Source organism: Nomascus leucogenys, chromosome 16 (assembly GCF_006542625.1).
Source record: "Nomascus leucogenys isolate Asia chromosome 16, Asia_NLE_v1, whole genome shotgun sequence".
Taxonomy (NCBI): domain Eukaryota; kingdom Metazoa; phylum Chordata; class Mammalia; order Primates; family Hylobatidae; genus Nomascus; species Nomascus leucogenys.
In genome coordinates this window covers 3477797-3490068 of record NC_044396.1, presented here as the reverse complement: position 1 = coordinate 3490068, position 12272 = coordinate 3477797, and the positions used below count along the sequence as shown (strand labels likewise).

At 33.9% G+C, this 12272-nt stretch overlaps 1 protein-coding gene across 5 annotated transcripts in view; it reads left to right on the top strand.

Moving 5' to 3' along the window:
• C16H8orf34 (chromosome 16 C8orf34 homolog) overlaps positions 1-12272 on the top strand; it is a 454294-nt gene that overhangs the window by 166897 nt on the left and 275125 nt on the right. The gene's annotated exons all lie outside the window — the stretch shown is intronic.

The window sequence follows — 12272 nt, the reverse complement described above, 5'->3', positions numbered from 1 at the left end:
AAGTTTCTTCAGGCCTGTTACTTTCATGAAAACTTTATTAATCTTGTATATGTAGGATATCTTTTTATATTTTTTAATGTAGTATATGTATGTTTTTGCTTCATCAGAAATCTCTTCATATAAATTTTTAAACTGAACTTCTCTTTGGAACATTATTTTTATGAAGAAAGAAAATGAAATGTTATTTCAGAGTGATCCACATATAAAACAATGAGTTTTAAAGTCAGTGGTATCAATTATTCTGTTAAAAATAAAGAGTATAATTTTCAAATACTTTGTAACAATATGCTGTTGTATTTTATTTAGAAAGAGAATAAATAATATAATTATTTGAAAGCCTTAAACACGTTTTACATATAGAATATGGAATCTCAGAAAAATATAGGCCATTTTCTGAAGTTGTTGTTAAAAATGAGATTCCTTGGTTTTAAGTGTTTATGGCAGTAAAATACTATCATTATAAAAAATGATATATTGCATATCATTTTTGCATAGGCCTACAAAGGTGTTATTTAGTCAATGGTGACAGGTTTGAAAGATGTTTTCTGATGCTGTAAAAACTGCATTTGTGCTAGCATTAAGGAGATTGTATCATGGTGTTTTCATTACATGCTATTGGTCTCTTCCAACTGGGTCTTTTCCTGACCTCCAAATCATTAACATGGCAGACGTGCCCTATGTGGCAGTGGTAGCTTCATTCAACAAACATTTACGGAGCACTTACTATATGCTAAGCACTTGGCTGGGGCCTGGGAACATAAAAATAAAATCATTGTGATCTGTGTTTGAAGGAATTTTACATTGTAATGTTCGAGATACAAACGTAAATACGTCACTACCTGCGCCACCTGCACTAATTGGATGAAGCACACAGTTGTATATAGGGGGTAACACCTAAAGCAGAGGTAAGGGACAGTGATCCAGGAATGTTTCCTAGAGAAGCGGATTCCTCTGGCTAGTCCTGAAAAGCAAATAGATGTAAGCTGTGCAGGTGGAGTGTGGTCATTGTAGGTTTGCTCACATAGGTATGGGCTGTTTTGTGATTGTGCTCCATAACTACGCCTGTAAATGGTTCCTCTGCTTTGGACAGTAACAGGGAAGGGGCAAGTGAGATCAGGGTTTCTTTCGGGAGACGCAGTTGTCCACTCCATGCTGGTACTCCCTAGATCTCAGCTGCCCTGACTGAAGGTTCTAGTCTCCCAAGCTGAAGACCGAGGATTGAGTCTTGGAGACTATCTAATGATGAGCAATTAATAACTAGTCCTCATTAATTCCTTTTTTAGATATTTTAGCCTGTGGTGTGAGCAAGTTTAATAATAAGAGATAGTTGAAGGTTTGGACTTTCTTCATGTAATTCCATATATCTCAGCACAGGTGGCGAGCAGTGTAATAATGTTAGTCTCTAGGTCATGAGATTATCCTCTTATAGCTTGGAATGTTACAAGTCCACTGGGCTTTCCCCTAAAATAATGCCGTATTCAATTTCCTGTTTTTGAAATGGATTCCAGCAAAATGTATGTGATTGTGTCTATTTCAGAAAAATACAAATGCTAAGTTATTGGAAATTTATGTGAAATCAAATTTTATAGAGTTTATATAGAATCATTGTAAGATGCAATAGAGACATCTGGTATTTAAAATCTTTTTGAATCTACAACATTTTGTAGATGAGTGTGCTATAGCTTATGTGTTTGTAAATGTTTAACTTGTCTTTGTTATCTATACCAAGATATAACTGGCTGAAAAATATTTATTATGCATGGAAAGCACTCTGTAAACCTTGTGAAGTGATAAATAAGTGAAAGGTATAATTGTTAGTTAACATTAATATAAAAAAGGATTATTCTTCAATAAAATTGGCTGATTTGAAGGGAAAAAATCATTTTAGTTGAACTAGTAGAAGTTAGTAATAACTATTGACTCTTGTTTATTAAGGAAACTAGCATTGTTAATGTATACTGATTAATATTTAATTATTCACAGTTGTTTATATATTTGTGGATTTCTTTTCTAAATGTTTTAGGCATATGAAAATATTATAGTACAACACCTGTAATTTTTAAGTAGATCAAATATTTTCTGTAAGATTGTTTTAAATGCTCCTGATAAATTCACATTGCAAAAGTAACAATATGGAATTAACACTTGTCAGATAATAAAACAGCCAAACTTGTGAATTTTTAAGATATAATCATTTTAAGCACCTCTGAAATTGGTGCTGTAATTATAGAAGATATTGAGTAAAGTATCTGCCAAGTCATCTCATGCTCAAATATAAGATATTTTCAAATATTTTAGTATAAATATTTTAGTAATTGTTCTGGCAATTAATGACCACTAGAATAAAATGTTATAGAAAATCTTCACATATTTTTTAAAATTAATAAAATAAATAATTTTCAAAAATGGAATGATAAGTTACAATAGTAGAATGAGAGATTTATTGCTGGGCATAGTGGCTTAAGCCTGTAATACCAGCACTTTGGGAGGCTGAGGTGGGTGGATGGCTTGAGCCCAGGAATCTGAGACCAGCCTGGGAAACATGACAAAAGCTCATCTCTACAAAAAATACTAATATTAGTCGAGTGTGGTCACATGCACCTATAGTCCCAGCTACTGGACTGAGTCTGGAAGGTCGAGTCTGCAGTGAGCTGTGGTCATGCCACTGTAGTCCAGCCTGGGTGACAGAGGGAGACCCTATCTCAAAAAAAACAAAAAAAAAGAAGAAGAAGAAAAAGAAAAGATCTATAAAAATCCCTGTATATTTTACTACATTAATTATCAGAGAACATTTGAGGAACTTCATTAGTTTAAAAGATATTTCACCTTGGAAACATGTGCCCATTTTTCTTACATTAGATGCATTTTCATCTTATTCTTGTTGAAAGGCGAGTTTCAGTCATGTTTTTGATTATTCTTTTTATGATTGATATTCATTTAAAAATCAGTATTATTTGAAAGATATAACTACTTTTCTTATACATTCTAATATGGGTATTACTATTCCATACAATTTGTAAAAATTTATAAAAAATTTATTAAACTTTCTCAGAATTGATCATGAGGCAAGTATCTAAAAATCAAATTCCAAACATGCTAAAAAGGAAAACAATATTAATTATGTTTTATACTTTTTGGTCTCAGCCTATAATTATATAAAATCCAAAATCAAAATAAAATTACATTGCAGCAAGGTGATTGCAAGTACATTTTATCTGTTTTAAAATGAATAATCAAGAACAAGAATAATTATACTGGGATTCTTTGCTGAATATAGTCATTGAGTTTCTATTACCTCAATATGTTACCAAATTTTGTAAAATAAAAACAATTTACTAGAAGGAGTTAATACATTAAGGTGATCATTTGACACTTTTTTCCTTACATTCTGATCAACCTTTATAAAGTAAATATTCACTCTTTGTTCTGGTTTTTAAATTGGAGGCTTCTTAAAGAATAATGCGCCCACATTGGCAAAATAAGAACATACATTTTGCCTAATGAGAATGAATGCTGTCACTGAATGATGTAAAATTTCTTTAAAAAGGAGAGGGAGCACTAAATGTTTAAAGAAAAATCTACCTACCTATCCATGTACCTATATTTTAATAAAGTATGTAAAATAATCTAAAACACAAGGGACTATACATAGAAACTCTTTTTATCTCTTTGTTTCTTTTGATCTTTTGAATATTGCTCATTGGAAGTAATCAGGATAACAGAAAAGTTATCACCTTAAAATGAAGGTTCTTCATAAAAAAGATTATTCATAAGAAATCTAAGGACTTTCTTTTTATTTTCTTTTTCTTTTTTAAGAGATGAAGTCTTGCTTTGGCTAATGCAGTTTGTATCATTTTCTTATGTCCTCCTTCCTGATATATTTTATAGGAGCACTTGAAAAATGAACTGCTTAGAGTAGAAAAAAATCACATAAATTATAAAGTAATTCTAGCATAGACTTGAGAAAATGGTTTCTTTATGATTCATTCTTATCGTATTATCGTGTTAAAAAGCTTTATTTGGGATTCTTTCTTTGTTTTTGCTAAATGTGATTCAGTCCCTTTTATTACCTTCTAGATTTACTTGTTTTGTGTTTAGAATTGTTTTGTTTTTCATATCCTTCATTCTTCACTTTTGTTTCTTTTCAGCAAAATATCAAAACATTTGCAAATGATAGAGATTATCCTTTAAATAAATATAAATCTGCATGCCACCAAAATATATACATCATTCTATGTGATTTACTTTTATGATGTTTAGTAAGAAATATTGCTTTATTGTCTTGTAAAAAAATTTCCAATGGTAAAAATAAATCAACATAGTAGAATAAACGTCAATAGTTTGAAAATGAAATCTAAACTCATAAACAAGTTATTGACAAATGCCTTTTATCTCAATTATACACCTATTGGAAAATTTCTTTAAGACACAGCCATTTCCAATATATTTGTGAAAAGAGTTGTATAAAACCTATGTATCACTTTGAATAAGTTCCACGTTTTTTGACACAAACCAATAATATAGAAAAATATATTTTTTCATGTTTATGTTATAGCTTTTCACTGAGTACCTTGCAAAGGCATGAGACACAGTGTGATTGGCATATGTGGTGGTGTTAGTGGTATATGGACAAAGCACCAGCTTATACTCTAATGACCCAGGTCCAGACCTCATGCTACCTCTTGCTAATATTGTCACCTCAGGTACAAGTAATTAATTGTAAAGTGCTGGTGACTACATATGACCTTCCTACTCCACAGGGATGTTGAGAGGATAAAAAAAATGAGATATTTCTCTAAAGTGCATTTAATTTTTTTCTTTTTGTCGTGGCTAACAGGAATATTTGACAAAAGACACTAGAATTTCTATACAAAACTTTTCTTCCAGATAAATTTATATCCTCGAACCCAGATACATTTTGTATGCTACAGACAAAGGAAAAAAAAAGCTTTCTTTAGCTTTGGGAAGTTGCCTACAAACAGCAAAAATGTATGCTTCCCACAACACAATAAAATTAAAGTCTTGAAAAGATAAGAGGTAAAGCTATATATGTATTTGCAAGCCAAAATGTTGGCTATATCAATACAAAGCACTAAATTTTTCATTTTTAACATGGATATTAAAGCAAGGATAGATGATTTGGTTAAGGATGTATAGAAAATTATTCTACTGTCTTTCATTTTCTTCTGTGTAAGTGTATAATTCCCAGGAGGAAAAGAAAAATGTTTTCTGCCTACATATGTATCTCTAGTAGCGTAATTAGGGTAGGAATAAGGTGGAGAGATAAGGAGATATAGAGAAATTAAAAATTTGTACTATATGTTTACATGATTTATGTAAATCAAATTATAAAAGTGTTGAAAATCTGTAAGCTTAAAAACTTCTTGAATTATATTTATAAATATGAAAATGTTTGAAGCAGCACAGTTTGATGGTTTCACATTAATTCACTGTGTAAACAAGCCTCAACTAAACTGAAAAGCAGTGTTACGTATTATTAGGGTATTGTTGCTTTTGAAATAAACTTGCCCACTTCAAATGCTTTATAAAATGATGATGCTGTATTTCAAGATCGTTTGTTTAGCCATAGTAATAATTTTCATCTAACTTGACTGAGTTTAAATTTTGTACTCTATTTAAAAGTCATTTGAAAGCAGTGCAAAATCATAACTGTATTGTAGTTTTATTCTTGGTTGAAAATGTGCAAAGAAGTGTAATTAATTCAGCAATTAGTTGCATTTTAACATCAAAACCAACAGATATTAAGGAAGCATTAAAACTCTTGATGAACTTATTAAAAATTGAATGTATAACTGTAGGAATCAATTTAAATTTTCATATATCACAATATTCCCAACAACTTATTAAAATATCTCTAAATAGACACCTTAAAATTATTGTAGTTGGCCGGGCACGGTGGCTCATGCCTGTAATCCCAGCACTTTGGGAGGCCGAGGCAGGTGGATCACCTGAGGTCAGGAGTTCGAGACCAGTCTGACCAACATGGCAAAACCCCATCTCTACTAAAAGTACAAAAGATTAGCCAGGCATGGTGACACATGCCCGTAATCCCAGCTACTCAGGACACTGAGGCAGGAGAATCACTTGAACCTGGGAGGCAGAGGTTGCAGTGAGCCGAGATTATGCCATTGCACTCCACCCTGGGCCACAGAGTGAAACTCCGTCTAAAAAAAAAAAAAAAAATGATTGAAGTTTAATACTAAATACATGTTAACAGAAGAGTGGGCACAAAACTTGTCAGTTATTTTCAACATCTGAAAAATGGCAGCTTTTATGAGGTTTTAGTCAAGTATTTTTAAAAAGAATATTATAAACACATTTTCAAAATCCCAAATGGTAAACTATTCCTATGTGTGATTTTTGAAATGAAAATCTTATGATGTTTCTTTAAAAAATGTCTTATGTTCAACAATTTCAGAGAGAAAATAATCATAACAATATTAAATATTTTTTTAATTGCCCTGAAACTATTAAATAGAGGAGCACTAAAGAACAAAATGGAAAAAATATAAGTGTTCTAATTAAGATAAATCAAAATCTAGTGATTTTATTTTACTTTTCAATTTTTTGGTTTATTTCTGCAAAAGATAGTTGAATGTCTTATTTTAATAAATGATGTATTTCTTATATCTAGTATGAACTTAAAATTTCATATACAATTTTATGTATTTATTTTTTATCTTTGGCACTTAATGACAGAAAAAATTTCATATACAGTTTTAATTTCTTTAAAACTTTTTTCAAGAATTGTCAAAAGAGGATTTGTTGGACCAGCGCCTTTTCACTTCTTAAGTGCTCTCATATGCTGTCATAATTACTTTTTGATTACTGACATTTTGAGAGGACTCTGTATTTAAAGAATTTAAAATAGAGGCCAGGCGCGGTGGCTCAGTCCTGTAATCCCAGCACTTTGGGAGGCCAAGGCAGGCAGATCACAAGGTCAGAGTTTGAGACGAGCCTGGCCAATATGGTGAAACCCTGTCTCTACTATAAATACAAAAAAATTAGCCGGGCATGGTGGTGCATGCCTGTAATCCCAACTACTCTGGAAGCTGAAGCAGGAGAATTGCTTGAACCCAGGAGGCGGAGGTTACAGTGAGCCAAGATCGCGCCACTGCACTCCAGCCTGGGCGACAGAGCAAGACTGCATCTCAAACAAAAAAAAAAAAAAAAGAAAGAATTTAAAATAGAGTATTATTAATATGGTAAAACAAAGTTTAAATTTATTGCAGGAAATTAATTATATGGAAGAGAAAATAGCATAGTATTAGAAGTAATAATAGCGTGACCTCTGTATTCAGATAGCCCTTGTTTGAAGCTTCGCCACTGACCCTAATTATATGATTTAGGGAAAGTAACTGTCTTAGTAACTGTCTTCCTTCAAGTATCAATCCATTATCAGAAAAATGGAAGTAATAACAATACTCATGTCTTAGGGTTTTGTGAAGATGAAGTAAAATCATGCATGGAAGGTACTCAGTATATCTGATAAAGAATTAGAGCTAGTTCCAGGCATGGTGGCTCACATCTGTAATCCTAACACTTTAGGAGGCATAGGTGGGATGATTGCTTGGGTTCAGGAGTTCAGGACCAGCCTGGGCAGCATAGAGAAACTTCATATTTACTAAAAATTTTTTTTAAAAATTACTTAGGTGTGGTGGTGTACGTCTGTAGTCCCAGCTACTTGGGAAGCTGAGGGGAGAGGATCACTTGAGCCCAGGAGGCTGAGGCTGCGGTGAGCTATGATGGCACCTCTGCACTCCAGCCTGGGCAATAGAGTGAGACTTTGTCTCAGAAAGAAAAAAAAAAGAATTAGAGGGCTCTGTTCTGTTCCATTGATCTATGTCTCTGTTGTGGTACCAGTACCATGCTGTTTTGGTTACTGTAGCCTTGTAGTATAGTTTAAAGTCAGGTAGCATGATGCCTCCAGCTTTGTTCTTTTGGCTTAGGATTGACTTGGCGATGCGGGCTCTTTTTTGGTTCCATATGAACTTTAAAGTAGTTTTTTCCAATTCTGTGAAGAAAGTCATTGGTAGCTTGATGGGGATGGCATTGAATCTATAAATTACCTTGGGCAGTATGGCCATTTTCACGATATTGATTCTTCCAACCCATGAGCATGGAATGTTCTTCCATTTGTTTGTATCCTCTTTGATTTCATTGAGCAGTGGTTTGTAGTTCTCCTTGAAGAGGTCCTTCACATCCCTTGTAAGTTGGATTCCTAGGTATTTTATTCTCTTTGAAGCAATTGTGAATGGGAGTTCACTCATGATTTGGCTCTCTGTTTGTCTGTTATTGGTGTACAAGAATGCTTGTGATTTTTGTACATTAATTTTGTATCCTGAGACTTCGCTGAAGTTGCTAATCAGCTTAAGGAGATTTTGGGCTGAGACAATGGGGTTTTCTAGATATACAATCATGTCATCTGCAAACAGGGACAATTTGACTTCCTCTTTTCCTAATTGAATACCTTTTATTTCCTTCTCCTGCCTGATTGCTCTGGCCAGAACTTCCAGCACTATGTTGAACAGGAGCGGTGAGAGAGGGCATCCCTGTCTTGTGCCAGTTTTCAGAGGGAATGCTTCCAGTTTTTGCCCATTCAGTATGATATTGGCTGTGGGTTTGTCGTAGATAGCTCTTATTATTTTGAGATACGTCCCATCAATACCTAATTTATTGAGAGTTTTTAGCATGAAGGGTTGTTGAATTTTGTCAAAGGCCTTTTCTGCATCTATGAGATAATCATGTGGTTTTTGTCTTTGGTTCTGTTTATATGTTGGATTACATTTATTGATTTGCGTATGTTGAACCAGCCTTGCATCCCAGGGATGAAGCCCACTTGATCATGGTGGATAAGCTTTTTGATGTGCTGCTGGATTCAGTTTGCCAGTATTTTATTGAGGATTTTTGCATCAATGTTCATCAAGGATATTGGTCTGAAATTCTCTTTTTTGGTTATGTCTCTGCCAGGTTTTGGTATCAGGACGATGCTGGCTTCATAAAATGTGTTAGGGAGGATTCCCTCTTTTTCTATCGATTGGAATAGTTTCAGAAGGAATGGTACCAGTTCCTCCTTGTACCTCTGGTAGAATTCGGCTGTGAATCCATCAGGTCCTGGACTCTTTTTGGTTGGTAAGCTATTTATTATTGCCACAATTTCAGAACCTGTTATTGGTCTATTCAGAGATTCAACTTCTTCCTGGTTTAGTCTTGGGAGGGTGTATTTGTCGAGGAATTTATCCATTTCTTCTAGATTTTCTAGTTTATTTGCATAGAGGTGTTTGTAGTATTCTCTGATGGTAGATTGTATTTCTGTGGGATCGGTGGTGATATCCCCTTTTTCATTTTTTATTGCATCTATTTGATTCTTCTCTCTTTTCTTCTTTATTAGTCTTGCTAGGGGTCCATCAATTTTGTTGATCTTTTCAAAAAACCAGCTCCTGGATTCATTAATTTTTTGAAGGGTTTTTTGTGTCTGTATTTCCTTCAGTTCTGCTCTGATTTTAGTTATTTCTAGCCTTCTGCTAGCTTTTGAATGTGTTTGCTCTTGCTTTTCTAGTTCTTTTAATTGTGATGTTAGGGAGTCAATTTTGGATCTTCCCTGCTTTCTCTTGTGGGCATTTAGTACAACTATCTGATCTTTGACAAACCTGAGAAAAACAAGAAATGGGGAAAGGATTCCCTATTTAATAAATGGTGCTGGGAAAACTGGCTAGCCATATGTAGAAAGCTGAAACTGGATCCCTTCCTTACACCTTATACAAAAATTAATTCAAGATGGATTAAAGACTTATATGTTAGACCTAAAACCATTAAAATCCTACAAGAAAACCTAGGCAATACCATTCAGGACATAGGCGTGGGCAAGGACTTCATGTCTAAAACACCAAAAGCAATGGCAACAAAAGCCAAAATCGACAAATGGGATCTCATTAAACTAAAGAGCTTCTGCACAGCAAAAGAAACTATCATCAGAATTAACAGGCAACCTACAGAATGGGAGAAAATTTTTGCAACCTACTCACCTGACAAAGGGCTAATATCCAGAATCTATAATGAACTCAAACAAATTTACAAGAAAAAAACAAACAACCCCATCAAAAAGTGGGCAGAGGACATGAACAGACACTTCTCAAAAGAAGACATTTATGCAGCCAGAAAACACATGAAGAAATGCTCATCATCACTGGCCATCAGAGAAATGCAAATCAAAACCACAGTGAGATACCATCTCACACCAGTTAGAATGGCCATCATTAAAAAATCAGGAAACAACAGGTGCTGGAGAGGATGTGGAGAAATAGGAACACTTTTACACTGTTGGTGGGACTGTAAACTAGTTCAACCATTGTGGAAGTCAGTGTGGCGATTCCTCAGGGATCTGAACTAGAAATACCATTTGACCCAGCCATCCCATTACTGGGTATATACCCAAAGGACTATAAATCATGCTGCTATAAAGACACATGCACACGTATGTTTATTGCGGCACTATTCACAATAGCAAAGAGTTGGAACCAACCCAAATGTCCAACAACGATAGACTGGATTAAGAAAATGTGGCACATATACACCATGGAATACTATGCAGCCATAAAAAATGATGAGTTCGTGTCCTTTGTAGGGACATGGATGAAACTGGAAAACATCATTCTCAGTAAACTATCGCAAGGACAAAAAACCAAACACCGCATGTTCTCACTCATAGGTGGGAATTGAACAATGAGAACTCATGGAGACAGGAAGGGGAACATCACACTCCGGGGACTGTTGTGGGGTGGGGGGAGTGGGGAGGGACAGCATTAGGAGATACACCTAATGCTAAATGACGAGTTAATGGGTGCAGGAAATCAACATGGCACATGGATACATATGTAACAAACCTGCACATTGTGCACATGTACCCTAAAACCCTAAAGTATAATAAAAAAAAAAAAAAAAAAAAAAAAAAAAAAGAGAGCTAGAGAATAGACTTGTTACTATAATTCATATCATTTTAATACCAACTCCTCTCCTGTCTTTAGCATGTAAGTTTTGTGCTTGTTATAAAGTAAAACCATAGAAGTTTGGCCTTAGGGGTTTAAATGCTTAGTTTTATCCTAAATATCTCAGTTAGAAATGCTCCACGTAGTTAGAAATTATTTCAACAAGTACCATCTTCTTGATAGTTAAGTCTCACTTCTAATTTCTTCCTTTCTTTTAAAGATCACAGACAACTTTCTGAAAAGATCATGGCATAGAACTTGAATTTTCCCTAATGTGTTAGAATGAATCTTGGCCTATTCGCTTATTTAAGGACAGTACACTTATTACAAAAGAACATTATCATGTTCAAATTTTTCATATAGTTTGACTGAACCAATTATTTTAAACAATTTGAAATATTCAAGCTTTTTATTTAAAAAGTATCAAAAGGTAAAATGATATATCTGATTTTCTATTATATGTATATGCATTTGTTTTTGTTATTAGGTTGGTGCAAAAGAAATTGCAGTTTTGCCACTACTTTTAATGGCAATTACTTTTGCACCAACCTAATACAAGGTTACTTGTCTCCCTGACTTATAGTCATAGACACTCTGGGGTTTTCCTGTAGCGTGGAAAAGATGGTATTGGGCTTGTAGAAACGTACAACTTTATTGGCCCCCATGAATTCCAACTTATAGTGGGAATGGAATGTGCAGAATTCAAAGCCTGCCTCAAAGAAGTAAACATTTTCCAAAGCTTATACAGGCTATACACTACCTGTGTATTACAATGCATTCTCTTATCTTCTCACAATACAGAGAATCCACATCTATTAACATAAGAAATATATCAAGAGATGTCAGGGAAAAGGGACAAAACTTTTCCTTTCTTTTGTTTTTTTCTCCCAGGTTACATCTGATTTGCTTATCTTTTCTTTACGGACTTTTTGGCATTTATGATCTGAAACTTTCACAGTTAGCATTGGTAATATTTTGATACCATCTGAGTTCTACATCTTGGTGGCTGAGTTAAGGGCATCTTTTATAGAAAGTAGTTTAAGATAGGAAAGATATCTTTATTCATATATATAGTCTAAACACAAAAGGGCCAAACAAGTTCTGTGCAACTCTATTTTGAGAAGGAAAATTGAGAATGTGAGTGGAGTTATTTTCCAACATAAAGCTTTCAACTGAGAGATAAAGTCTTGAAAACATACATTTTATTTATTTATTTTTATAAACCGTCTCTGCTTATCCAAGAATATACATTTTTTAAAAACCCAC